The sequence below is a fragment of the Gadus morhua genome, chromosome 20 (assembly GCF_902167405.1).
Source record: "Gadus morhua chromosome 20, gadMor3.0, whole genome shotgun sequence".
NCBI lineage: Eukaryota > Metazoa > Chordata > Actinopteri > Gadiformes > Gadidae > Gadus > Gadus morhua.
The window spans coordinates 1,126,665-1,148,217 of record NC_044067.1 but is presented as its reverse complement, the minus strand read 5'-3'; the positions used below and the strand labels follow the sequence as shown (position 1 = coordinate 1,148,217).

General features: G+C 42.8%; 55 non-coding genes across 55 annotated transcripts; all 55 read right to left on the bottom strand.

Moving 5' to 3' along the window:
* Positions 1-32: 32 nt before the first annotated feature.
* trnah-gug (transfer RNA histidin (anticodon GUG)) lies at positions 33-104 on the bottom strand. Its single transcript has one exon. It is a non-coding gene; the product is annotated as a tRNA-His (tRNA).
* Positions 105-697: 593 nt separating this feature from the next.
* trnah-gug (transfer RNA histidin (anticodon GUG)) lies at positions 698-769 on the bottom strand. The gene has a single exon. It is a non-coding gene; the product is annotated as a tRNA-His (tRNA).
* A 266-nt stretch (positions 770-1,035) lies between these two features.
* Positions 1,036-1,107, bottom strand: trnah-gug (transfer RNA histidin (anticodon GUG)). Its single transcript has one exon. It is a non-coding gene; the product is annotated as a tRNA-His (tRNA).
* Positions 1,108-2,044: 937 nt separating this feature from the next.
* Positions 2,045-2,116, bottom strand: trnah-gug (transfer RNA histidin (anticodon GUG)). The gene has a single exon. It is a non-coding gene; the product is annotated as a tRNA-His (tRNA).
* Positions 2,117-2,584: 468 nt separating this feature from the next.
* Positions 2,585-2,656, bottom strand: trnah-gug (transfer RNA histidin (anticodon GUG)). Its single transcript has one exon. It is a non-coding gene; the product is annotated as a tRNA-His (tRNA).
* A 266-nt stretch (positions 2,657-2,922) lies between these two features.
* On the bottom strand, positions 2,923-2,994 carry trnah-gug (transfer RNA histidin (anticodon GUG)). Its single transcript has one exon. It is a non-coding gene; the product is annotated as a tRNA-His (tRNA).
* A 266-nt stretch (positions 2,995-3,260) lies between these two features.
* On the bottom strand, positions 3,261-3,332 carry trnah-gug (transfer RNA histidin (anticodon GUG)). Its single transcript has one exon. It is a non-coding gene; the product is annotated as a tRNA-His (tRNA).
* A 266-nt stretch (positions 3,333-3,598) lies between these two features.
* On the bottom strand, positions 3,599-3,670 carry trnah-gug (transfer RNA histidin (anticodon GUG)). The gene has a single exon. It is a non-coding gene; the product is annotated as a tRNA-His (tRNA).
* A 260-nt stretch (positions 3,671-3,930) lies between these two features.
* On the bottom strand, positions 3,931-4,002 carry trnah-gug (transfer RNA histidin (anticodon GUG)). Its single transcript has one exon. It is a non-coding gene; the product is annotated as a tRNA-His (tRNA).
* Positions 4,003-4,268: 266 nt separating this feature from the next.
* trnah-gug (transfer RNA histidin (anticodon GUG)) lies at positions 4,269-4,340 on the bottom strand. Its single transcript has one exon. It is a non-coding gene; the product is annotated as a tRNA-His (tRNA).
* A 266-nt stretch (positions 4,341-4,606) lies between these two features.
* Positions 4,607-4,678, bottom strand: trnah-gug (transfer RNA histidin (anticodon GUG)). Its single transcript has one exon. It is a non-coding gene; the product is annotated as a tRNA-His (tRNA).
* A 260-nt stretch (positions 4,679-4,938) lies between these two features.
* Positions 4,939-5,010, bottom strand: trnah-gug (transfer RNA histidin (anticodon GUG)). The gene has a single exon. It is a non-coding gene; the product is annotated as a tRNA-His (tRNA).
* Positions 5,011-5,276: 266 nt separating this feature from the next.
* On the bottom strand, positions 5,277-5,348 carry trnah-gug (transfer RNA histidin (anticodon GUG)). Its single transcript has one exon. It is a non-coding gene; the product is annotated as a tRNA-His (tRNA).
* Positions 5,349-5,614: 266 nt separating this feature from the next.
* trnah-gug (transfer RNA histidin (anticodon GUG)) lies at positions 5,615-5,686 on the bottom strand. The gene has a single exon. It is a non-coding gene; the product is annotated as a tRNA-His (tRNA).
* Positions 5,687-5,952: 266 nt separating this feature from the next.
* trnah-gug (transfer RNA histidin (anticodon GUG)) lies at positions 5,953-6,024 on the bottom strand. Its single transcript has one exon. It is a non-coding gene; the product is annotated as a tRNA-His (tRNA).
* A 260-nt stretch (positions 6,025-6,284) lies between these two features.
* Positions 6,285-6,356, bottom strand: trnah-gug (transfer RNA histidin (anticodon GUG)). The gene has a single exon. It is a non-coding gene; the product is annotated as a tRNA-His (tRNA).
* A 266-nt stretch (positions 6,357-6,622) lies between these two features.
* Positions 6,623-6,694, bottom strand: trnah-gug (transfer RNA histidin (anticodon GUG)). The gene has a single exon. It is a non-coding gene; the product is annotated as a tRNA-His (tRNA).
* A 266-nt stretch (positions 6,695-6,960) lies between these two features.
* On the bottom strand, positions 6,961-7,032 carry trnah-gug (transfer RNA histidin (anticodon GUG)). The gene has a single exon. It is a non-coding gene; the product is annotated as a tRNA-His (tRNA).
* Positions 7,033-7,298: 266 nt separating this feature from the next.
* Positions 7,299-7,370, bottom strand: trnah-gug (transfer RNA histidin (anticodon GUG)). Its single transcript has one exon. It is a non-coding gene; the product is annotated as a tRNA-His (tRNA).
* Positions 7,371-7,631: 261 nt separating this feature from the next.
* Positions 7,632-7,703, bottom strand: trnah-gug (transfer RNA histidin (anticodon GUG)). The gene has a single exon. It is a non-coding gene; the product is annotated as a tRNA-His (tRNA).
* A 266-nt stretch (positions 7,704-7,969) lies between these two features.
* Positions 7,970-8,041, bottom strand: trnah-gug (transfer RNA histidin (anticodon GUG)). The gene has a single exon. It is a non-coding gene; the product is annotated as a tRNA-His (tRNA).
* A 266-nt stretch (positions 8,042-8,307) lies between these two features.
* trnah-gug (transfer RNA histidin (anticodon GUG)) lies at positions 8,308-8,379 on the bottom strand. Its single transcript has one exon. It is a non-coding gene; the product is annotated as a tRNA-His (tRNA).
* A 645-nt stretch (positions 8,380-9,024) lies between these two features.
* Positions 9,025-9,096, bottom strand: trnah-gug (transfer RNA histidin (anticodon GUG)). The gene has a single exon. It is a non-coding gene; the product is annotated as a tRNA-His (tRNA).
* Positions 9,097-9,362: 266 nt separating this feature from the next.
* trnah-gug (transfer RNA histidin (anticodon GUG)) lies at positions 9,363-9,434 on the bottom strand. Its single transcript has one exon. It is a non-coding gene; the product is annotated as a tRNA-His (tRNA).
* A 266-nt stretch (positions 9,435-9,700) lies between these two features.
* On the bottom strand, positions 9,701-9,772 carry trnah-gug (transfer RNA histidin (anticodon GUG)). Its single transcript has one exon. It is a non-coding gene; the product is annotated as a tRNA-His (tRNA).
* Positions 9,773-10,059: 287 nt separating this feature from the next.
* Positions 10,060-10,131, bottom strand: trnah-gug (transfer RNA histidin (anticodon GUG)). Its single transcript has one exon. It is a non-coding gene; the product is annotated as a tRNA-His (tRNA).
* Positions 10,132-10,599: 468 nt separating this feature from the next.
* Positions 10,600-10,671, bottom strand: trnah-gug (transfer RNA histidin (anticodon GUG)). Its single transcript has one exon. It is a non-coding gene; the product is annotated as a tRNA-His (tRNA).
* A 266-nt stretch (positions 10,672-10,937) lies between these two features.
* Positions 10,938-11,009, bottom strand: trnah-gug (transfer RNA histidin (anticodon GUG)). The gene has a single exon. It is a non-coding gene; the product is annotated as a tRNA-His (tRNA).
* A 266-nt stretch (positions 11,010-11,275) lies between these two features.
* Positions 11,276-11,347, bottom strand: trnah-gug (transfer RNA histidin (anticodon GUG)). Its single transcript has one exon. It is a non-coding gene; the product is annotated as a tRNA-His (tRNA).
* A 287-nt stretch (positions 11,348-11,634) lies between these two features.
* trnah-gug (transfer RNA histidin (anticodon GUG)) lies at positions 11,635-11,706 on the bottom strand. The gene has a single exon. It is a non-coding gene; the product is annotated as a tRNA-His (tRNA).
* A 468-nt stretch (positions 11,707-12,174) lies between these two features.
* Positions 12,175-12,246, bottom strand: trnah-gug (transfer RNA histidin (anticodon GUG)). Its single transcript has one exon. It is a non-coding gene; the product is annotated as a tRNA-His (tRNA).
* A 266-nt stretch (positions 12,247-12,512) lies between these two features.
* trnah-gug (transfer RNA histidin (anticodon GUG)) lies at positions 12,513-12,584 on the bottom strand. The gene has a single exon. It is a non-coding gene; the product is annotated as a tRNA-His (tRNA).
* Positions 12,585-12,850: 266 nt separating this feature from the next.
* trnah-gug (transfer RNA histidin (anticodon GUG)) lies at positions 12,851-12,922 on the bottom strand. Its single transcript has one exon. It is a non-coding gene; the product is annotated as a tRNA-His (tRNA).
* Positions 12,923-13,188: 266 nt separating this feature from the next.
* trnah-gug (transfer RNA histidin (anticodon GUG)) lies at positions 13,189-13,260 on the bottom strand. The gene has a single exon. It is a non-coding gene; the product is annotated as a tRNA-His (tRNA).
* Positions 13,261-13,526: 266 nt separating this feature from the next.
* Positions 13,527-13,598, bottom strand: trnah-gug (transfer RNA histidin (anticodon GUG)). Its single transcript has one exon. It is a non-coding gene; the product is annotated as a tRNA-His (tRNA).
* Positions 13,599-13,864: 266 nt separating this feature from the next.
* Positions 13,865-13,936, bottom strand: trnah-gug (transfer RNA histidin (anticodon GUG)). The gene has a single exon. It is a non-coding gene; the product is annotated as a tRNA-His (tRNA).
* A 266-nt stretch (positions 13,937-14,202) lies between these two features.
* Positions 14,203-14,274, bottom strand: trnah-gug (transfer RNA histidin (anticodon GUG)). Its single transcript has one exon. It is a non-coding gene; the product is annotated as a tRNA-His (tRNA).
* A 266-nt stretch (positions 14,275-14,540) lies between these two features.
* trnah-gug (transfer RNA histidin (anticodon GUG)) lies at positions 14,541-14,612 on the bottom strand. Its single transcript has one exon. It is a non-coding gene; the product is annotated as a tRNA-His (tRNA).
* A 261-nt stretch (positions 14,613-14,873) lies between these two features.
* Positions 14,874-14,945, bottom strand: trnah-gug (transfer RNA histidin (anticodon GUG)). Its single transcript has one exon. It is a non-coding gene; the product is annotated as a tRNA-His (tRNA).
* Positions 14,946-15,211: 266 nt separating this feature from the next.
* On the bottom strand, positions 15,212-15,283 carry trnah-gug (transfer RNA histidin (anticodon GUG)). Its single transcript has one exon. It is a non-coding gene; the product is annotated as a tRNA-His (tRNA).
* Positions 15,284-15,549: 266 nt separating this feature from the next.
* On the bottom strand, positions 15,550-15,621 carry trnah-gug (transfer RNA histidin (anticodon GUG)). The gene has a single exon. It is a non-coding gene; the product is annotated as a tRNA-His (tRNA).
* Positions 15,622-16,266: 645 nt separating this feature from the next.
* trnah-gug (transfer RNA histidin (anticodon GUG)) lies at positions 16,267-16,338 on the bottom strand. The gene has a single exon. It is a non-coding gene; the product is annotated as a tRNA-His (tRNA).
* Positions 16,339-16,604: 266 nt separating this feature from the next.
* Positions 16,605-16,676, bottom strand: trnah-gug (transfer RNA histidin (anticodon GUG)). Its single transcript has one exon. It is a non-coding gene; the product is annotated as a tRNA-His (tRNA).
* Positions 16,677-16,942: 266 nt separating this feature from the next.
* trnah-gug (transfer RNA histidin (anticodon GUG)) lies at positions 16,943-17,014 on the bottom strand. Its single transcript has one exon. It is a non-coding gene; the product is annotated as a tRNA-His (tRNA).
* Positions 17,015-17,280: 266 nt separating this feature from the next.
* Positions 17,281-17,352, bottom strand: trnah-gug (transfer RNA histidin (anticodon GUG)). Its single transcript has one exon. It is a non-coding gene; the product is annotated as a tRNA-His (tRNA).
* A 266-nt stretch (positions 17,353-17,618) lies between these two features.
* Positions 17,619-17,690, bottom strand: trnah-gug (transfer RNA histidin (anticodon GUG)). The gene has a single exon. It is a non-coding gene; the product is annotated as a tRNA-His (tRNA).
* A 261-nt stretch (positions 17,691-17,951) lies between these two features.
* trnah-gug (transfer RNA histidin (anticodon GUG)) lies at positions 17,952-18,023 on the bottom strand. Its single transcript has one exon. It is a non-coding gene; the product is annotated as a tRNA-His (tRNA).
* Positions 18,024-18,289: 266 nt separating this feature from the next.
* Positions 18,290-18,361, bottom strand: trnah-gug (transfer RNA histidin (anticodon GUG)). Its single transcript has one exon. It is a non-coding gene; the product is annotated as a tRNA-His (tRNA).
* A 266-nt stretch (positions 18,362-18,627) lies between these two features.
* On the bottom strand, positions 18,628-18,699 carry trnah-gug (transfer RNA histidin (anticodon GUG)). Its single transcript has one exon. It is a non-coding gene; the product is annotated as a tRNA-His (tRNA).
* Positions 18,700-19,344: 645 nt separating this feature from the next.
* Positions 19,345-19,416, bottom strand: trnah-gug (transfer RNA histidin (anticodon GUG)). Its single transcript has one exon. It is a non-coding gene; the product is annotated as a tRNA-His (tRNA).
* A 266-nt stretch (positions 19,417-19,682) lies between these two features.
* On the bottom strand, positions 19,683-19,754 carry trnah-gug (transfer RNA histidin (anticodon GUG)). The gene has a single exon. It is a non-coding gene; the product is annotated as a tRNA-His (tRNA).
* A 266-nt stretch (positions 19,755-20,020) lies between these two features.
* trnah-gug (transfer RNA histidin (anticodon GUG)) lies at positions 20,021-20,092 on the bottom strand. The gene has a single exon. It is a non-coding gene; the product is annotated as a tRNA-His (tRNA).
* A 287-nt stretch (positions 20,093-20,379) lies between these two features.
* trnah-gug (transfer RNA histidin (anticodon GUG)) lies at positions 20,380-20,451 on the bottom strand. Its single transcript has one exon. It is a non-coding gene; the product is annotated as a tRNA-His (tRNA).
* Positions 20,452-20,919: 468 nt separating this feature from the next.
* Positions 20,920-20,991, bottom strand: trnah-gug (transfer RNA histidin (anticodon GUG)). The gene has a single exon. It is a non-coding gene; the product is annotated as a tRNA-His (tRNA).
* A 266-nt stretch (positions 20,992-21,257) lies between these two features.
* trnah-gug (transfer RNA histidin (anticodon GUG)) lies at positions 21,258-21,329 on the bottom strand. Its single transcript has one exon. It is a non-coding gene; the product is annotated as a tRNA-His (tRNA).
* Between the last annotated feature and the right edge of the window lie 224 nt (positions 21,330-21,553).

Below are 21,553 nucleotides of genomic sequence, written 5' to 3'. Positions count from 1 at the left end.
CATGACCCGTATGCCGTGACATTGTGTTTCAATGCCGTGACCCGGATTCGAACCGGGGTTGCTGCGGCCACAACGCAGAGTACTAACCACTATACGATCACGGCGAGCTACCAGGGCTGACGAATTACTCTGCCATCAGATCATCACTTGGTACCTCGTTTGGGTTCTTTAAGATACAAAACTTTCATGTCAGGAAGGAGAATCCAGATGTGAAAGCAGATAGAAATCTACAGCAAATCAAAGAAATTAGGCTAAATTACAAATCAAATCCACAGAGAAACGACAACCGTCTACAAACCAAACACAACTTGTTTAGCCTTTTGCAGATAATAGCTGACCCTTATGCCGTGACATTGTGCTTCAATTCCGTGACCCGGATTCGAACCGGGTTTGCTGCGGCCACAACGCAGAGTACTAACAACTATACGATCACGTCGAACTACCAGGGCCGTGAAAATGGTCTTCCATCAGTTTCATGTGTTGGAAACTCATTTGGGTTCTTTAAGATGCAACACTTTTAAGTCCAGAAGGAGAATCCAGATGTGAAAGCAGATAGAAATCTACAGCAAATCCAAGAAATTAGGCTAAATTACAAATCAAAAACACAGAGCAACGACAACCGTCTACAAACCAAACACAACTTCTTTAGCCTTTTGCAGATAAATGCTGACCCATATGCCGTGACATTGTGCTTCAATGCCGTGACCCGGATTCGAACCGGGGTTGCTGCGGCCACAACGCAGAGTACTAACCACTATACGATCACTGCGAGCTACCAGGGCTGACAAAGTACTCTTCCATCAGTTTCATCTGTTGGTACCTCGTTTGGGTTCGTTAAGATACAACACTTTCATGTCAGGAAGGAGAATCCAGATGTGAAAGCAGATAGAAATCTACAGCAAATCAAAGAAATTAGGCTAATTTACAAATCAAATCAAAAACACAGAGCAACGACAACCGTCTACAAACCAAACACAACTTGTTTAGCCTTTTGCAGATAATAGCTGACCCTTATGCCGTGACATTGTGCTTCAATGCCGTGACCCGGATTCGAACCGGGGTTGCTGCAGCCACAACGCAGAGTACTAACCACTATACGATCACGGCGAACTACCAGGGCCGTGAAAACGGTCTTCCATCAATTTCATGTGTTGGAAACTCATTTGGGTTCTTTAAGATGCAACACTTTTAAGTCCAGAAGGAGAATCCAGATGTGAAAGCAGATAGAAATCTACAGCAAATCAAAGAAATTAGGCTAAATTACAAATCAAATCCACAGAGCAACGACAACCGTCTACAAACCAAAGACAACTTGTTTAGCCTTTTGCAGATAAATGCTGACCCATATGGCGTGACATTGTGCTTCAATTCCGTGACGCGGAATCGAACCGGGGTTGCTGCGGCCACAACGCAGAGTACTAACCACTATACGATCACGGCGAGCTACCAGGGCTGACGAACTACACTACCATCAGTTTCATCTGTTGGTACCTCGTTTGGGTTCTTTAAGATACAACACTTTCATGTCAGGAAGGAGAATCCAGATGTGAAAGCAGATAGAAATCTACAGCAAATCAAAGAAATTAGGCTAAATTACAAATCAAATCAAAAACACAGAGCAACGACAACCGTCTACAAACCAAACACAACTTGTTTAGCCTTTTACAGATAAAACATGACCCGTATGCCGTGACATTGTGTTTCAATGCCGTGACCCGGATTCAAACCGGGGTTGCTGCGGCCACAACGCAGAGTACAAACCACTATACGATCACGGCGAGCTACCAGGGCTGACGAACTACTCTACCATCAGTTTCATCTGTTGGTACCTCGTTTGGGTTCTTTAAGATACAACACTTTCATGTCAGGAAGGAGAATCCAGATGTGAAAGCAGATAGAAATCTACAGCAAATCAAAGAAATTAGGCTAAATTACAAATCAAATCAAAAACACAGAGCAACGACAACCGTCTACAAACCAAACAAAACTTGTTTAGCCTTTTACAGATAAAACATGACCCGTATGCCGTGACATTGTGTTTTAATGCCGTGACCCGGATTCGAACCGGGGTTGCTGCGGCCACAACGCAGAGTACTAACCACTATACGATCACGGCGAACTACCAGGGCCGTGAAAATTGACTTCCATCAGTTTCATGTGTTGGAAACTCATTTGGGTTCTTTAAGATGCAACACTTTTAAGTCCAGAAGGAGAATCCAGATGTGAAAGCAGATAGAAATCTACGGCAAATCAAAGAAATTAGGCTAAATTACAAATCAAATCGAAAACTTACCCCATAAAAAACTAAGATCAGCTACAAATTTGTTCTTAAACACCATAATAGAGGAAATATGCACTTAAACAGAATAACCTATGACACTTAAGTATTCAAATGAAATATGCCTGTCCAAATGTAAACATAGAGCAACGACAACCGTCTACAGAGCAAACACAACTTGTCAAATGAAATTCGCCCGTCCAAAAGTAAACTCAGAGCAACGATAACCGTCTACAAACCAAACACAACTTATTTAGCCTTTTGCATATAAATAGCTGACCCATATGCCGTGACATTGTGTTTCAATGCCGTGACCCGGATTCTAACCGGGGTTGCTGCGGCCACAACGCAGAGTACTAACCACTATACGATCACGGCGAGCTACCAGGGCTGACGAAGTACTCTTCCATCAGTTTCATCTGTTGGTACCTCGTTTGCGTTCTTTAAGATACAACACTTTCATGTCAGGAAGGAGAATCCAGATGTGAAAGCAGATAGAAATCTACAGCAAATCAAAGAAATCAGGCTAAATTACAAATCAAATCAAAAACACAGAGCAACGACAACCGTCTACAAACCAAACACAACTTGTTTAGCCTTTTGCAGATAATAGCTGACCCTTATGCCGTGACATTGTGCTTCAATGCCGTGACCCGGATTCGAACCGGGGTTGCTGCGGCCACAACGCAGAGTACTAACCACTATACGATCACGGCGAGCTACCAGGGCTGACAAAGTACTCTTCCATCAGTTTCATCTGTTGGTACCTCGTTTGGGTTCTTTAAGATACAACACTTTCATGTCAGGAAGGAGAATCCAGATGTGAAAGCAGATAGAAATCTACAGCAAATCCAAGAAATTAGGCTAAATTACAAATCAAATCAAAAACACAGAGCAACGACAACCGTCTACAAACCAAACACAATTTGTTTAGCCTTTTACAGATAAAACATGACCCGTATGCCGTGACATTGTGTTTCAATGCCGTGACCCGGATTCGAACCGGGGTTGCTGCGGCCACAACGCAGAGTACTAACCACTATACGACCACGGCGAGCTACCAGGGCTGACGAACTACTCTACCATCAGTATCATCTGTTGGTAGCTCGTTTGGGTTCTTTAAGATACAACACTTTCATGTCAGGAAGGAGAATCCAGATGTGAAAGCAGATAGAAATCTACAGCAAATCAAAGAAATTAGGCTAATTTACAAATCAAATCAAAAACACAGAGCAACGACAACCGTCTACAAACCAAACACAACTTGTTTAGCCTTTTGCAGATAATAGCTGACCCTTATGCCGTGACATTGTGCTTCAATGCCGTGACCCGGATTCGAACCGGGGTTGCTGCGGCCACAACGCAGAGTACTAACCGCTATACGATCACGGCGAGCTACCAGGGCTGACGAAGTACTCTACCATCAGATCATCTCTTGGTACCTCGTTTGGGTTCTTTAAGATACAACACTTTCATGTCAGGAAGGAGAATCCAGATGTGAAAGCAGATAGAAATCTACAGCAAATCAAAGAAATTAGGCTAAATTACAAATCAAATCCACAGAGCAACGACAACCGTCTACAAACCAAACACAACTTGTTTAGCCTTTTACAGATAATAGCTGACCCTTATGCCGTGACATTGTGCTTCAATGCCGTGACCGGGATTCGAACCGGGTTTGCTGCGGCCACAACGCAGAGTACTAACCACTATACGATCACGGCGAACTACCAGGGCCGTGAAAATGGTCTTCCATCAGTTTCATGTGTTGGAAACTCATTTGGGTTCTTTAAGATGCAACACTTTTAAGTCCAGAAGGAGAATCCAGATGTGAAAGCAGATAGAAATCTACAGCAAATCCAAGAAATTAGGCTAAATTACAAATCAAATCAAAAACACAGAGCAACGACAACCGTCTACAAACCAAACACAACTTGTTTAGCCTTTTGCAGATAAATGCTGACCCATATGCCGTGACATTGTGCTTCAATGCCGTGACCCGGATTCGAACCGGGGTTGCTGCGGCCACAACGCAGAGTACTAACCACTATACGATCACGGCGAGCTACCAGGGCTGACAAAGTACTCTTCCATCAGTTTCATCTGTTGGTACCTCGTTTGGGTTCGTTAAGATACAACACTTTCATGTCAGGAAGGAGAATCCAGATGTGAAAGCAGATAGAAATCTACAGCAAATCAAAGAAATTAGGCTAAATTACAAATCAAATCAAAAACACAGAGCAACGACAACCGTCTACAAACCAAACACAACTTGTTTAGCCTTTTACAGATAAAACATGACCCGTATGCCGTGACATTGTGTTTCAATGCCGTGACCCGGATTCGAACCGGGGTTGCTACGGCCACAACGCAGAGTACTAACCACTATACGATCACGGCGAGCTACCAGGGCTGACGAACTACTCTACCATCAGATCATCTCTTGGTACCTCGTTTGGGTTCTTTAAGATACAACACTTTCATGTCAGGAAGGAGAATCCAGATGTGAAAGCAGATAGAAATCTACAGCAAATCAAAGAAATTAGGCTAAATTACAAATCAAATCCACAGAGCAACGACAACCATCTACAAACCAAACACAACTTGTTTAGCCTTTTGCAGATAATAGCTGACCCTTATGCCGTGACATTGTGCATCAATGCCGTGACCCGGATTCGAACCGGGTTTGCTGCGGCCACAACGCAGAGTACTAACCACTATACGATCACGGCGAACTACCAGGGCCGTGAAAATGTTCTTCCATCAGTTTCATGTGTTGGAAACTCATTTGGGTTCTTTAAGATGCAACACTTTTAAGTCCAGAAGGAGAATCCAGATGTGAAAGCAGATAGAAATCTACAGCAAATCCAAGAAATTAGGCTAAATTACAAATCAAATCAAAAACACAGAGCAACGACAACCGTCTACAAACCAAACACAACTTGTTTAGCCTTTTGCAGATAAATGCTGACCCATATGCCGTGACATTGTGCTTCAATGCCGTGACCCGGATTCGAACCGGGGTTGCTGCGGCCACAACGCAGAGTACTAACCACTATACGATCACGGCGAGCTACCAGGGCTGAGAAAGTACTCTTCCATCAGTTTGATCTGTTGGTACCTCGTTTGGGTTCGTTAAGATACAACACTTTCATGTCAGGAAGGAGAATCCAGATGTGAAAGCAGATAGAAATCTACAGCAAATCAAAGAAATTAGGCTAAATTACAAATCAAATCAAAAACACAGAGCAACGACAACCGTCTACAAACCAAACACAACTTGTTTAGCCTTTTACAGATAAAACATGACCCGTATGCCGTGACATTGTGTTTCAATGCCGTGACCCGGATTCGAACCGGGGTTGCTGCGGCCACAACGCAGAGTACTAACCACTATACGATCACGGCGAGCTACCAGGGCCGACAAAGTACTCTTCCATCAGTTTCATCTGTTGGTACCTCGTTTGGGTTCGTTAAGATACAACACTTTCATGTCAGGAAGGAGAATCCAGATGTGAAAGCAGATAGAAATCTACAGCAAATCAAAGAAATTAGGCTAAATTACAAATCAAATCAAAAACACAGAGCAACGACAACCGTCTACAAACCAAACACAACTTGTTTAGCCTTTTACAGATAAAACATGACCCGTATGCCGTGACATTGTGTTTCAATGCCGTGACCCGGATTCGAACCGGGGTTGCTGCGGCCACAACGCAGAGTACTAACCACTATACGATCACGGCGAGCTACCAGGGCTGACGAACTACTCTACCATCAGATCATCTCTTGGTACCTCGTTTGGGTTCTTTAAGATACAACACTTTCATGTCAGGAAGGAGAATCCAGATGTGAAAGCAGATAGAAATCTACAGCAAATCAAAGAAATTAGGCTAAATTACAAATCAAATCCACAGAGCAACGACAACCATCTACAAACAAAACACAACTTGTTTAGCCTTTTGCAGATAATAGCTGACCCTTATGCCGTGACATTGTGCATCAATGCCGTGACCCGGATTCGAACCGGGTTTGCTGCGGCCACAACGCAGAGTACTAACCACTATACGATCACGGCGAACTACCAGGGCCGTGAAAATGTTCTTCCATCAGTTTCATGTGTTGGAAACTCATTTAGGTTCTTTAAGATGCAACACTTTTAAGTCCAGAAGGAGAATCCAGATGTGAAAGCAGATAGAAATCTACAGCAAATCCAAGAAATTAGGCTAAATTACAAATCAAATCAAAAACACAGAGCAACGACAACCGTCTACAAACCAAACACAACTTGTTTAGCCTTTTGCAGATAAATGCTGACCCATATGCCGTGACATTGTGCTTCAATGCCGTGACCCGGATTCGAACCGGGGTTGCTGCGGCCACAACGCAGAGTACTAACCACTATACGATCACGGCGAGCTACCAGGGCTGAGAAAGTACTCTTCCATCAGTTTGATCTGTTGGTACCTCGTTTGGGTTCGTTAAGATACAACACTTTCATGTCAGGAAGGAGAATCCAGATGTGAAAGCAGATAGAAATCTACAGCAAATCAAAGAAATTAGGCTAAATTACAAATCAAATCAAAAACACAGAGCAACGACAACCGTCTACAAACCAAACACAACTTGTTTAGCCTTTTACAGATAAAACATGACCCGTATGCCGTGACATTGTGTTTCAATGCCGTGACCCGGATTCGAACCGGGGTTGCTGCGGCCACAACGCAGAGTACTAACCACTATACGATCACGGCGAGCTACCAGGTCTGACGAACTACTCTACCATCAGTATCATCTGTTGGTACCTCGTTTGGGTTCTTTAAGATACAACACTTTCATGTCAGGAAGGAGAATCCAGATGTGAAAGCAGATAGAAATCTACAGCAAATCAAAGAAATTAGGCTAATTTACAAATCAAATCAAAAACACAGAGCAACGACAACCGTCTACAAACCAAACACAACTTGTTTAGCCTTTTGCAGATAATAGCTGACCCTTATGCCGTGACATTGTGCTTCAATGCCGTGACCCGGATTCGAACCTGGGTTGCTGCGGCCACAACGCAGAGTACTAACCACTATACGATCACGGCGAACTACCAGGGCCGTGAAAATGGTCTTCCATCAGTTTCATGTGTTGGAAACTCATTTGGGTTCTTGAAGATGCAACGCTTTTAAGTCCAGAAGGAGAATCCAGATGTGAAAGCAGATAGAAATCTACAGCAAATCAAAGAAATTAGGCTAAATTACAAGTCAAATCCACAGAGCAACGACAACCGTCTACAAAGCAAACACAACTTGTTTAGCCTTTTGCAGATAAATGCTGACCCATATGCCGTGACATTGTGCTTCAATGCCGTGACCCGGATTCGAACCGGGGTTGCTGCGGCCACAACGCAGAGTACTAACCACTATACGATCACGGCGAGCTACCAGGGCTGACGAACTACTCTACCATCAGTTTCATCTGTTGGTACCTCGTTTGGGTTCTTTAAGATACAACACTTTCATGTCAGGAAGGAGAATCCAGATGTGAAAGCAGATAGAAATCTACAGCAAATCAAAGAAATTAGGCTAAATTACAAATCAAATCAAAAACACAGAGCAACGACAACCGTCTACAAACCAAACACAACTTGTTTAGCCTTTTACAGATAAAACATGACCCGTATGCCGTGACATTGTGTTTCAATGCCGTGACCCGGATTCGAACCGGGGTTGCTGCGGCCACAACGCAGAGTACTAACCACTATACGATCACGGCGAGCTACCAGGGCTGACGAACTACTCTACCATCAGTTTCATCTGTTGGTACCTCGTTTGGGTTCTTTAAGATACAACACTTTCATGTCAGGAAGGAGAATCCAGATGTGAAAGCAGATAGAAATCTACAGCAAATCAAAGAAATTAGGCTAAATTACAAATCAAATCAAAAACACAGAGCAGCGACAACCGTCTACAAACCAAACAAAACTTGTTTAGCCTTTTACAGATAAAATATGACCCGTATGCCGTGACATTGTGTTTCAATGCCGTGACCCGGATTCGAACCGGGGTTGCTGCGGCCACAACGCAGAGTACTAACCACTATACGATCACGGCGAACTACCAGGGCCGTGAAAATTGACTTCCATCAGTTTCATGTGTTGGAAACTCATTTGGGTTCTTTAAGATGCAACACTTTTAAGTCCAGAAGGAGAATCCAGATGTGAAAGCAGATAGAAATCTACGGCAAATCAAAGAAATTAGGCTTAATTACAAATCAAATCGAAAACTTACCCCATAAAAAACTAAGATCAGCTACAAATTTGTTCTTAAACACCATAATAGAGGAAATATGCACTTAAACAGAATAACCTATGACACTTAAGTATTCAAATGAAATATGCCTGTCCAAATGTAAACTCAGAGCAACGATACCCGTCTACAAACCAAACACAACTTATTTAGCCTTTTGCATATAAATAGCTGACCCATATGCCGTGACATTGTGTTTCAATGCCGTGACCCGGATTCTAACCGGGGTTGCTGGGGCCACAACGCAGAGTACTAACCACTGTACTGATCACGGCGAGCTACCAGGGCTGACGAAGTACTCTTCCATCAGTTTCAAATTAGGCAGTTTCAAATTAGGCTAAATTACAAATCAAATCCACAGAGCAACGACAACCGTCTACAAAGCAAACACAACTTGTTTAGCCTTTTGCAGATAAATGCTGACCCATATGCAGTGACATTGTGCTTCAATGCCGTGACCCGGATTCGAACCGGGGTTGCTGCGGCCACAACGCAGAGTACTAACCACTATACGATCACGGCGAGCTACCAGGGCTGACGAACTACTCTACCATCAGCTTCATCTGTTGGTACCTCGTTTGGGTTCTTTAAGATACAACACTTTCATGTCAGGAAGGAGAATCCAGATGTGAAAGCAGATAGAAATCTACAGCAAATGAAAGAAATTAGGCTAAATTACAAATCAAATCAAAAACACAGAGCAACGACAACCGTCTACAAACCAAACAAAACTTGTTTAGCCTTTTACAGATAAAACATGACCCGTATGCCGTGACATTGTGTTTCAATGCCGTGACCCGGATTCGAACCGGGGTTGCTGCGGCCACAACGCAGAGTACTAACCACTATACGATCACGGCGAACTACCAGGGCCGTGAAAATTGGCTTCCATCAGTTTCATGTGTTGGAAACTCATTTGGGTTCTTTAAGATGCAACACTTTTAAGTCCAGAAGGAGAATCCAGATGTGAAAGCAGATAGAAATCTACGGCAAATCAAAGAAATTAGGCTAAATTACAAATCAAATCAAAAACACAGAGCAACGACAACCGTCTACAAACCAAACACAACTTGTTTAGCCTTTTACAGATAAAACATGACCCGTATGCCGTGACATTGTGTTTCAATGCCGTGTCCCGGATTCGAACCGGGGTTGCTGCGGCCACAACGCAGAGTACTAACCACTATACGATCACGGCGAGCTACCAGGGCTGACGAACTACTCTACCATCAGTTTCATCTGTTGGTACCTCGTTTGGGTTCTTTAAGATACAACACTTTCATGTCAGGAAGGAGAATCCAGATGTGAAAGCAGATAGAAATCTACAGCAAATCAAAGAAATTAGGCTAAATTACAAATCAAATCAAAAACACAGAGCAACGACAACCGTCTACAAACCAAACAAAACTTGTTTAGCCTTTTACAGATAAAACATGACCCGTATGCCGTGACATTGTGTTTCAATGCCGTGACATTGTGTTTCAATGCCGTGACCCGGATTCGAACCGGGGTTGCTGCGGCCACAACGCAGAGTACTAACCACTATACGATCACGGCGAACTACCAGGGCCGTGAAAATGGACTTCCATCAGTTTCATGTGTTGGAAACTCATTTGGGTTCTTTAAGATGCAACACTTTTAAGTCCAGAAGGAGAATCCATATGTGAAAGCAGATAGAAATCTACGGCAAATCAAAGAAATTAGGCTAAATTACAAATCAAATCGAAAACTTACCCCATAAAAAACTAAGATCAGCTACAAATTTGTTCTTAAACACCATAATAGAGGAAATATGCACTTAAACAGAATAACCTATGACACTTAAGTATTCAAATGAAATATGCCTGTCCAAATGTAAACATAGAGCAACGACAACCGTCTACAGAGCAAACACAACATGTCAAATGAAATTCGCCCGTCCAAATGTAAACTCAGAGCAACGACAACCGTCTACAAACCAAACACAACTTATTTAGCCTTTTGCAAATAAATAGCTGACCCATATGCCGTGACATTGTGTTTCAATGCCGTGACCCGGATTCTAACCGGGGTTGCTGCGGCCACAACGCAGAGTACTAACCACTATACGATCACGGCGAGCTACCAGGGCTGACGAAGTACTCTTCCATCAGTTTCATCTGTTGGTACCTCGTTTGGGTTCTTTAAGATACAACACTTTCATGTCAGGAAGGAGAATCCAGATGTGAAAGCAGATAGAAATCTACAGCAAATCAAAGAAATCAGGCTAAATTACAAATCAAATCAAAAACACAGAGCAACGACAACCGTCTACAAACCAAACACAACTTGTTTAGCCTTTTGCAGATAATAGCTGACCCTTATGCCGTGACATTGTGCTTCAATGCCGTGACCCGGATTCGAACCGGGGTTGCTGCGGCCACAACGCAGAGTACTAACCACTATACGATCACGGCGAACTACCAGGGCTGTGAAAATAGTCTTCCATCAGTTTCATGTGTTGGAAACTCATTTGGGTTCTTTAAGATGCAACACTTTTAAGTCCAGAAGGAGAATCCAGATGTGAAAGCAGATAGAAATCTACAGCAAATCAAAGAAATTAGGCTAAATTACAAATCAAATCAAAAACACAAAGCAACGACAACCGTCTACAAACCAAACACAACTTGTTTAGCCTTTTGCAGATAAATACTGACCCATATGCCGTGACAATGTGCTTCAATGCCGTGACCCGGATTCGAACCGGGGTTGCTGCGGCCACAACGCAGAGTACTAACCACTATACGATCACGGCGAGCTACCAGGGCTGACAAAGTTCTCTTCCATCAGTTTCATCTGTTGGTACCTCGTTTGGGTTCTTTAAGATACAACACTTTCATGTCAGGAAGGAGAATCCAGATGTGAAAGCAGATAGAAATCTACAGCAAATCAAAGAAATTAGGCTAAATTACAAATCAAATCAAAAACACAGAGCAACGACAACCGTCTACAAACCAAACACAATTTGTTTAGCCTTTTACAGATAAAACATGACCCGTATGCCGTGACATTGTGTTTCAATGCCGTGACATTGTGTTTCAATGCCGTGACCCGGATTCGAACCGGGGTTGCTGCGGCCACAACGCAGAGTACTAACCACTATACGATCACGGCGAACTACCAGGGCCGTGAAAATGGACTTCCATCAGTTTCATGTGTTGGAAACTCATTTGGGTTCTTTAAGATGCAACACTTTTAAGTCCAGAAGGAGAATCCATATGTGAAAGCAGATAGAAATCTACGGCAAATCAAAGAAATTAGGCTAAATTACAAATCAAATCGAAAACTTACCCCATAAAAAACTAAGATCAGCTACAAATTTGTTCTTAAACACCATAATAGAGGAAATATGCACTTAAACAGAATAACCTATGACACTTAAGTATTCAAATGAAATATGCCTGTCCAAATGTAAACATAGAGCAACGACAACCGTCTACAGAGCAAACACAACATGTCAAATGAAATTCGCCCGTCCAAATGTAAACTCAGAGCAACGACAACCGTCTACAAACCAAACACAACTTATTTAGCCTTTTGCAAATAAATAGCTGACCCATATGCCGTGACATTGTGTTTCAATGCCGTGACCCGGATTCTAACCGGGGTTGCTGCGGCCACAACGCAGAGTACTAACCACTATACGATCACGGCGAGCTACCAGGGCTGACGAAGTACTCTTCCATCAGTTTCATCTGTTGGTACCTCGTTTGGGTTCTTTAAGATACAACACTTTCATGTCAGGAAGGAGAATCCAGATGTGAAAGCAGATAGAAATCTACAGCAAATCAAAGAAATCAGGCTAAATTACAAATCAAATCAAAAACACAGAGCAACGACAACCGTCTACAAACCAAACACAACTTGTTTAGCCTTTTGCAGATAATAGCTGACCCTTATGCCGTGACATTGTGCTTCAATGCCGTGACCCGGATTCGAACCGGGGTTGCTGCGGCCACAACGCAGAGTACTAACCACTATACGATCACGGCGAACTACCAGGGCTGTGAAAATAGTCTTCCATCAGTTTCATGTGTTGGAAACTCATTTGGGTTCTTTAAGATGCAACACTTTTAAGTCCAGAAGGAGAATCCAGATGTGAAAGCAGATAGAAATCTACAGCAAATCAAAGAAATTAGGCTAAATTACAAATCAAATCAAAAACACAAAGCAACGACAACCGTCTACAAACCAAACACAACTTGTTTAGCCTTTTGCAGATAAATACTGACCCATATGCCGTGACAATGTGCTTCAATGCCGTGACCCGGATTCGAACCGGGGTTGCTGCGGCCACAACGCAGAGTACTAACCACTATACGATCACGGCGAGCTACCAGGGCTGACAAAGTTCTCTTCCATCAGTTTCATCTGTTGGTACCTCGTTTGGGTTCTTTAAGATACAACACTTTCATGTCAGGAAGGAGAATCCAGATGTGAAAGCAGATAGAAATCTACAGCAAATCAAAGAAATTAGGCTAAATTACAAATCAAATCAAAAACACAGAGCAACGACAACCGTCTACAAACCAAACACAACTTCTTTAGCCTTTTGCAGATAATAGCTGACCCTTATGCCGTGACATTGTGCTTCAATGCCGTGACCCGGATTCGAACCGGGGTTGCTGCGGCCACAACGCAGAGTACTAACCACTATACGATCACGGCGAACTACCAGGGCTGTGAAAATAGTCTTCCATCAGTTTCATGTGTTGGAAACTCATTTGGGTTCTTTAAGATGCAACACTTTTAAGTCCAGAAGGAGAATCCAGATGTGAAAGCAGATAGAAATCTACAGCAAATCAAAGAAATTAGGCTAAATTACAAATCAAATCAAAAACACAAAGCAACGACAACCGTCTACAAACCAAACACAACTTGTTTAGCCTTTTGCAGATAAATACTGACCCATATGCCGTGACAATGTGCTTCAATGCCGTGACCCGGATTCGAACCGGGGTTGCTGCGGCCACAACGCAGAGTACTAACCACTATACGATCACGGCGAGCTACCAGGGCTGACAAAGTTCTCTTCCATCAGTTTCATCTGTTGGTACCTCGTTTGGGTTCTTTAAGATACAACACTTTCATGTCAGGAAGGAGAATCCAGATGTGAAAGCAGATAGAAATCTACAGCAAATCAAAGAAATTAGGCTAAATTACAAATCAAATCAAAAACACAGAGCAACGACAACCGTCTACAAACCAAACACAATTTGTTTAGCCTTTTACAGATAAAACATGACCCGTATGCCGTGACATTGTGTTTCAATGCCGTGACCCGGATTCGAACCGGGGTTGCTGCGGCCACAACGCAGAGTACTAACCACTATACGATCACGGCAAGCTACCAGGGCTGACGAAGTACTCTACCATCAGTTTAATCTGTTGGTACCTCGTTTGGGTTCTTTAAGATACAACACTTTCATGTCAGGAAGGAGAATCCAGATGTGAAAGCAGATAGAAATCTACAGCAAATCAAAGAAATTAGGCTAAATTACAAATCAAATCAAAAACACAGAGCAACGACAACCGTCTACAAACCAAACACAACTTGTTTAGCCTTTTACAGATAAAACATGACCCGTATGCCGTGATATTGTGTTTCAATGCCGTGACCCGGATTCGAACCGGGGTTGCTGCGGCCACAACGCAGAGTACTAACCACTATACGATCACGGCGAGCTACCAGGGCTGACGAACTACTCTACCATCAGTATCATCTGTTGGTACCTCGTTTGGGTTCTTTAAGATACAACACTTTCATGTCAGGAAGGAGAATCCAGATGTGAAAGCAGATAGAAATCTACAGCAAATCAAAGAAATTAGGCTAATTTACAAATCCAATCAAAAACACAGAGCAACGACAACCGTCTACAAACCAAACACAACTTGTTTAGCCTTTTGCAGATAATAGCTGACCCTTATGCCGTGACATTGTGCTTCAATGCCGTGACCCGGATTCGAACCTGGGTTGCTGCGGCCACAACGCAGAGTACTAACCACTATACGATCACGGCGAACTACCAGGGCCGTGAAAATGGTCTTCCATCAGTTTCATGTGTTGGAAACTCATTTGGGTTCTTGAAGATGCAACGCTTTTAAGTCCAGAAGGAGAATCCAGATGTGAAAGCAGATAGAAATCTACAGCAAATCAAAGAAATTAGGCTAAATTACAAGTCAAATCCACAGAGCAACGACAACCGTCTACAAAGCAAACACAACTTGTTTAGCCTTTTGCAGATAAATGCTGACCCATATGCCGTGACATTGTGCTTCAATGCCGTGACCCGGATTCGAACCGGGGTTGCTGCGGCCACAACGCAGAGTACTAACCACTATACGATCACGGCGAGCTACCAGGGCTGACGAACTACTCTACCATCAGTTTCATCTGTTGGTACCTCGTTTGGGTTCTTTAAGATACAACACTTTCATGTCAGGAAGGAGAATCCAGATGTGAAAGCAGATAGAAATCTACAGCAAATCAAAGAAATTAGGCTAAATTACAAATCAAATCAAAAACACAGAGCAACGACAACCGTCTACAAACCAAACACAACTTGTTTAGCCTTTTACAGATAAAGCATGACCCGTATGCCGTGACATTGTGTTTCAATGCCGTGACCCGGATTCGAACCGGGGTTGCTGCGGCCACAACGCAGAGTACTAACCACTATACGATCACGGCGAGCTACCAGGGCTGACGAACTACTCTACCATCAGTTTCATCTGTTGGTACCTCGTTTGGGTTCTTTAAGATACAACACTTTCATGTCAGGAAGGAGAATCCAGATGTGAAAGCAGATAGAAATCTACAGCAAATCAAAGAAATTAGGCTAAATTACAAATCAAATCAAAAACACAGAGCAGCGACAACCGTCTACAAACCAAACAAAACTTGTTTAGCCTTTTACAGATAAAATATGACCCGTATGCCGTGACATTGTCTTTCAATGCCGTGACCCGGATTCGAACCGGGGTTGCTGCGGCCACAACGCAGAGTACTAACCACTATACGATCACGGCGAACTACCAGAGCCGTGAAAATTGACTTCCATCAGTTTCATGTGTTGGAAACTCATTTGGGTTCTTTAAGATGCAACACTTTTAAGTCCAGAAGGAGAATCCAGATGTGAAAGCAGATAGAAATCTACGGCAAATCAAAGAAATTAGGCTAAATTACAAATCAAATCGAAAACTTACCCCATAAAAAACTAAGATCAGCTACAAATTTGTTCTTAAACACCATAATAGAGGAAATATGCACTTAAACAGAATAACCTATGACACTTAAGTATTCAAATGAAATATGCCTGTCCAAATGTAAACTCAGAGCAACGATACCCGTCTACAAACCAAACACAACTTATTTAGCCTTTTGCATATAAATAGCTGACCCATATGCCGTGACATTGTGTTTCAATGCCGTGACCCGGATTCTAACCGGGGTTGCTGGGGCCACAACGCAGAGTACTAACCACTGTACTGATCACGGCGAGCTACCAGGGCTGACGAAGTACTCTTCCATCAGTTTCAAATTAGGCAGTTTCAAATTAGGCTAAATTACAAATCAAATCCACAGAGCAACGACAACCGTCTACAAAGCAAACACAACTTGTTTAGCCTTTTGCAGATAAATGCTGACCCATATGCCGTGACATTGTGCTTCAATGCCGTGACCCGGATTCGAACCGGGGTTGCAGCGGCCACAACGCAGAGTACTAACCACTATACGATCACAGCGAGCTACCAGGGCTGACGAACTACTCTACCATCAGCTTCATCTGTTGGTACCTCGTTTGGGTTCTTTAAGATACAACACTTTCATGTCAGGAAGGAGAATCCAGATGTGAAAGCAGATAGAAATCTACAGCAAATGAAAGAAATTAGGCTAAATTACAAATCAAATCAAAAACACAGAGCAACGACAACCGTCTACAAACCAAACAAAACTTGTTTAGCCTTTTACAGATAAAACATGACCCGTATGCCGTGACATTGTGTTTCAATGCCGTGACCCGGATTCGAACCGGGGTTGCTGCGGCCACAACGCAGAGTACTAACCACTATACGATCACGGCGAACTACCAGGGCCGTGAAAATTGGCTTCCATCAGTTTCATGTGTTGGAAACTCATTTGGGTTCTTTAAGATGCAACACTTTTAAGTCCAGAAGGAGAATCCAGATGTGAAAGCAGATAGAAATCTACGGCAAATCAAAGAAATTAGGCTAAATTACAAATCAAATCAAAAACACAGAGCAACGACAACCGTCTACAAACCAAACACAACTTGTTTAGCCTTTTACAGATAAAACATGACCCGTATGCCGTGACATTGTGTTTCAATGCCGTGTCCCGGATTCGAACCGGGGTTGCTGCGGCCACAACGCAGAGTACTAACCACTATACGATCACGGCGAGCTACCAGGGCTGACGAACTACTCTACCATCAGTTTCATCTGTTGTTACCTCGTTTGGGTTCTTTAAGATACAACACTTTCATGTCAGGAAGGAGAATCCAGATGTGAAAGCAGATAGAAATCTACAGCAAATCAAAGAAATTAGGCTAAATTACAAATCAAATCAAAAACACAGAGCAACGACAACCGTCTACAAACCAAACAAAACTTGTTTAGCCTTTTACAGATAAAACATGACCCGTATGCCGTGACATTGTGTTTCAATGCCGTGACCCGGATTCGAACCGGGGTTGCTGCGGCCACAACGCAGAGTACTAACCACTATACGATCACGGCGAGCTACCAGGGCTGACGAACTACTCTACCATCAGTATCATCTGTTGGTACCTCGTTTGGGTTCTTTAAGATACAACACTTTCATGTCAGGAAGGAGAATCCAGATGTGAAAGCAGATAGAAATCTACAGCAAATCAAAGAAATTAGGCTAATTTACAAATCAAATCAAAAACACAGAGCAACGACAACCGTCTACAAACCAAACACAACTTGTTTAGCCTTTTGCAGATAATAGCTGACCCTTATGCCGTGACATTGTGCTTCAATGCCGTGACCCGGATTCGAACCTGGGTTGCTGCGGCCACAACGCAGAGTACTAACCACTATACGATCACGGCGAACTACCAGGGCCGTGAAAATGGTCTTCCATCAGTTTCATGTGTTGGAAACTCATTTGGGTTCTTGAAGATGCAACGCTTTTAAGTCCAGAAGGAGAATCCAGATGTGAAAGCAGATAGAAATCTACAGCAAATCAAAGAAATTAGGCTAAATTACAAGTCAAATCCACAGAGCAACGACAACCGTCTACAAAGCAAACACAACTTGTTTAGCCTTTTGCAGATAAATGCTGACCCATATGCCGTGACATTGTGCTTCAATGCCGTGACCCGGATTCGAACCGGGGTTGCTGCGGCCACAACGCAGAGTACTAACCACTATACGATCACGGCGAGCTACCAGGGCTGACGAACTACTCTACCATCAGTTTCATCTGTTGGTACCTCGTTTGGGTTCTTTAAGATACAACACTTTCATGTCAGGAAGGAGAATCCAGATGTGAAAGCAGATAGAAATCTACAGCAAATCAAAGAAATTAGGCTAAATTACAAATCAAATCAAAAACACAGAGCAACGACAACCGTCTACAAACCAAACACAACTTGTTTAGCCTTTTACAGATAAAGCATGACCCGTATGCCGTGACATTGTGTTTCAATGCCGTGACCCGGATTCGAACCGGGGTTGCTGCGGCCACAACGCAGAGTACTAACCACTATACGATCACGGCGAGCTACCAGGGCTGACGAACTACTCTACCATCAGTTTCATCTGTTGGTACCTCGTTTGGGTTCTTTAAGATACAACACTTTCATGTCAGGAAGGAGAATCCAGATGTGAAAGCAGATAGAAATCTACAGCAAATCAAAGAAATTAGGCTAAATTACAAATCAAATCAAAAACACAGAGCAGCGACAACCGTCTACAAACCAAACAAAACTTGTTTAGCCTTTTACAGATAAAATATGACCCGTATGCCGTGACATTGTGTTTCAATGCCGTGACCCGGATTCGAACCGGGGTTGCTGCGGCCACAACGCAGAGTACTAACCACTATACGATCACGGCGAACTACCAGAGCCGTGAAAATTGACTTCCATCAGTTTCATGTGTTGGAAACTCATTTGGGTTCTTTAAGATGCAACACTTTTAAGTCCAGAAGGAGAATCCAGATGTGAAAGCAGATAGAAATCTACGGCAAATCAAAGAAATTAGGCTAAATTACAAATCAAATCGAAAACTTACCCCATAAAAAACTAAGATCAGCTACAAATTTGTTCTTAAACACCATAATAGAGGAAATATGCACTTAAACAGAATAACCTATGACACTTAAGTATTCAAATGAAATATGCCTGTCCAAATGTAAACTCAGAGCAACGATACCCGTCTACAAACCAAACACAACTTATTTAGCCTTTTGCATATAAATAGCTGACCCATATGCCGTGACATTGTGTTTCAATGCCGTGACCCGGATTCTAACCGGGGTTGCTGGGGCCACAACGCAGAGTACTAACCACTGTACTGATCACGGCGAGCTACCAGGGCTGACGAAGTACTCTTCCATCAGTTTCAAATTAGGCAGTTTCAAATTAGGCTAAATTACAAATCAAATCCACAGAGCAACGACAACCGTCTACAAAGCAAACACAACTTGTTTAGCCTTTTGCAGATAAATGCTGACCCATATGCCGTGACATTGTGCTTCAATGCCGTGACCCGGATTCGAACCGGGGTTGCTGCGGCCACAACGCAGAGTACTAACCACTATACGATCACAGCGAGCTACCAGGGCTGACGAACTACTCTACCATCAGCTTCATCTGTTGGTACCTCGTTTGGGTTCTTTAAGATACAACACTTTCATGTCAGGAAGGAGAATCCAGATGTGAAAGCAGATAGAAATCTACAGCAAATGAAAGAAATTAGGCTAAATTACAAATCAAATCAAAAACACAGAGCAACGACAACCGTCTACAAACCAAACAAAACTTGTTTAGCCTTTTACAGATAAAACATGACCCGTATGCCGTGACATTGTGTTTCAATGCCGTGACCCGGATTCGAACCGGGGTTGCTGCGGCCACAACGCAGAGTACTAACCACTATACGATCACGGCGAACTACCAGGGCCGTGAAAATTGGCTTCCATCAGTTTCATGTGTTGGAAACTCATTTGGGTTCTTTAAGATGCAACACTTTTAAGTCCAGAAGGAGAATCCAGATGTGAAAGCAGATAGAAATCTACGGCAAATCAAAGAAATTAGGCTAAATTACAAATCAAATCAAAAACACAGAGCAACGACAACCGTCTACAAACCAAACACAACTTGTTTAGCCTTTTACAGATAAAACATGACCCGTATGCCGTGACATTGTGTTTCAATGCCGTGTCCCGGATTCGAACCGGGGTTGCTGCGGCCACAACGCAGAGTACTAACCACTATACGATCACGGCGAGCTACCAGGGCTGACGAACTACTCTACCATCAGTTTCATCTGTTGTTACCTCGTTTGGGTTCTTTAAGATACAACACTTTCATGTCAGGAAGGAGAATCCAGATGTGAAAGCAGATAGAAATCTACAGCAAATCAAAGAAATTAGGCTAAATTACAAATCAAATCAAAAACACAGAGCAACGACAACCGTCTACAAACCAAACAAAACTTGTTTAGCCTTTTACAGATAAAACATGACCCGTATGCCGTGACATTGTGTTTCAATGCCGTGACATTGTGTTTCAATGCCGTGACCCGGATTCGAACCGGGGTTGCTGCGGCCACAACGCAGAGTACTAACCACTATACGATCACGGCGAACTACCAGGGCCGTGAAAATGGACTTCCATCAGTTTCATGTGTTGGAAACTCATTTGGGTTCTTTAAGATGCAACACTTTTAAGTCCAGAAGGAGAATCCAGATGTGAAAGCAGATAGAAATCTACGGCAAATCAAAGAAATTAGGCTAAATTACAAATCAAATCGAAAACTTACCCCATAAAAAACTAAGGTCAGCTACAAATTTGTTCTTAAACACCATAATAGAGGAAATATGCACTTAAACAGAATAACCTATGACACTTAAGTATTCAAATGAAATATGCCTGTCCAAATGTAAACATAGAGCAACGACAACCGTCTACAGAGCAAACACAACATGTCAAATGAAATTCGCCCGTCCAAATGTAAACTCAGAGCAACGACAACCGTCTACAAACCAAACACAACTTATTTAGCCTTTTGCAAATAAATAGCTGACCCATATGCCGTGACATTGTGTTTCAATGCCGTGACCCGGATTCTAACCGGGGTTGCTGCGGCCACAACGCAGAGTACTAACCACTATACGATCACGGCGAGCTACCAGGGCTGACGAAGTACTCTTCCATCAGTTTCATCTGTTGGTACCTCGTTTGGGTTCTTTAAGATACAACACTTTCATGTCAGGAAGGAGAATCCAGATGTGAAAGCAGATAGAAATCTACAGCAAATCAAAGAAATCAGGCTAAATTACAAATCAAATCAAAAACACAGAGCAACGACAACCGTCTACAAACCAAACACAACTTGTTTAGCCTTTTGCAGATAATAGCTGACCCTTATGCCGTGACATTGTGCTTCAATGCCGTGACCCGGATTCGAACCGGGGTTGCTGCGGCCACAACGCAGAGTACTAACCACTATACGATCACGGCGAACTACCAGGGCTGTGAAAATAGTCTTCCATCAGTTTCATGTGTTGGAAACTCATTTGGGTTCTTTAAGATGCAACACTTTTAAGTCCAGAAGGAGAATCCAGATGTGAAAGCAGATAGAAATCTACAGCAAATCAAAGAAATTAGGCTAAATTACAAATCAAATCAAAAACACAAAGCAACGACAACCGTCTACAAACCAAACACAACTTGTTTAGCCTTTT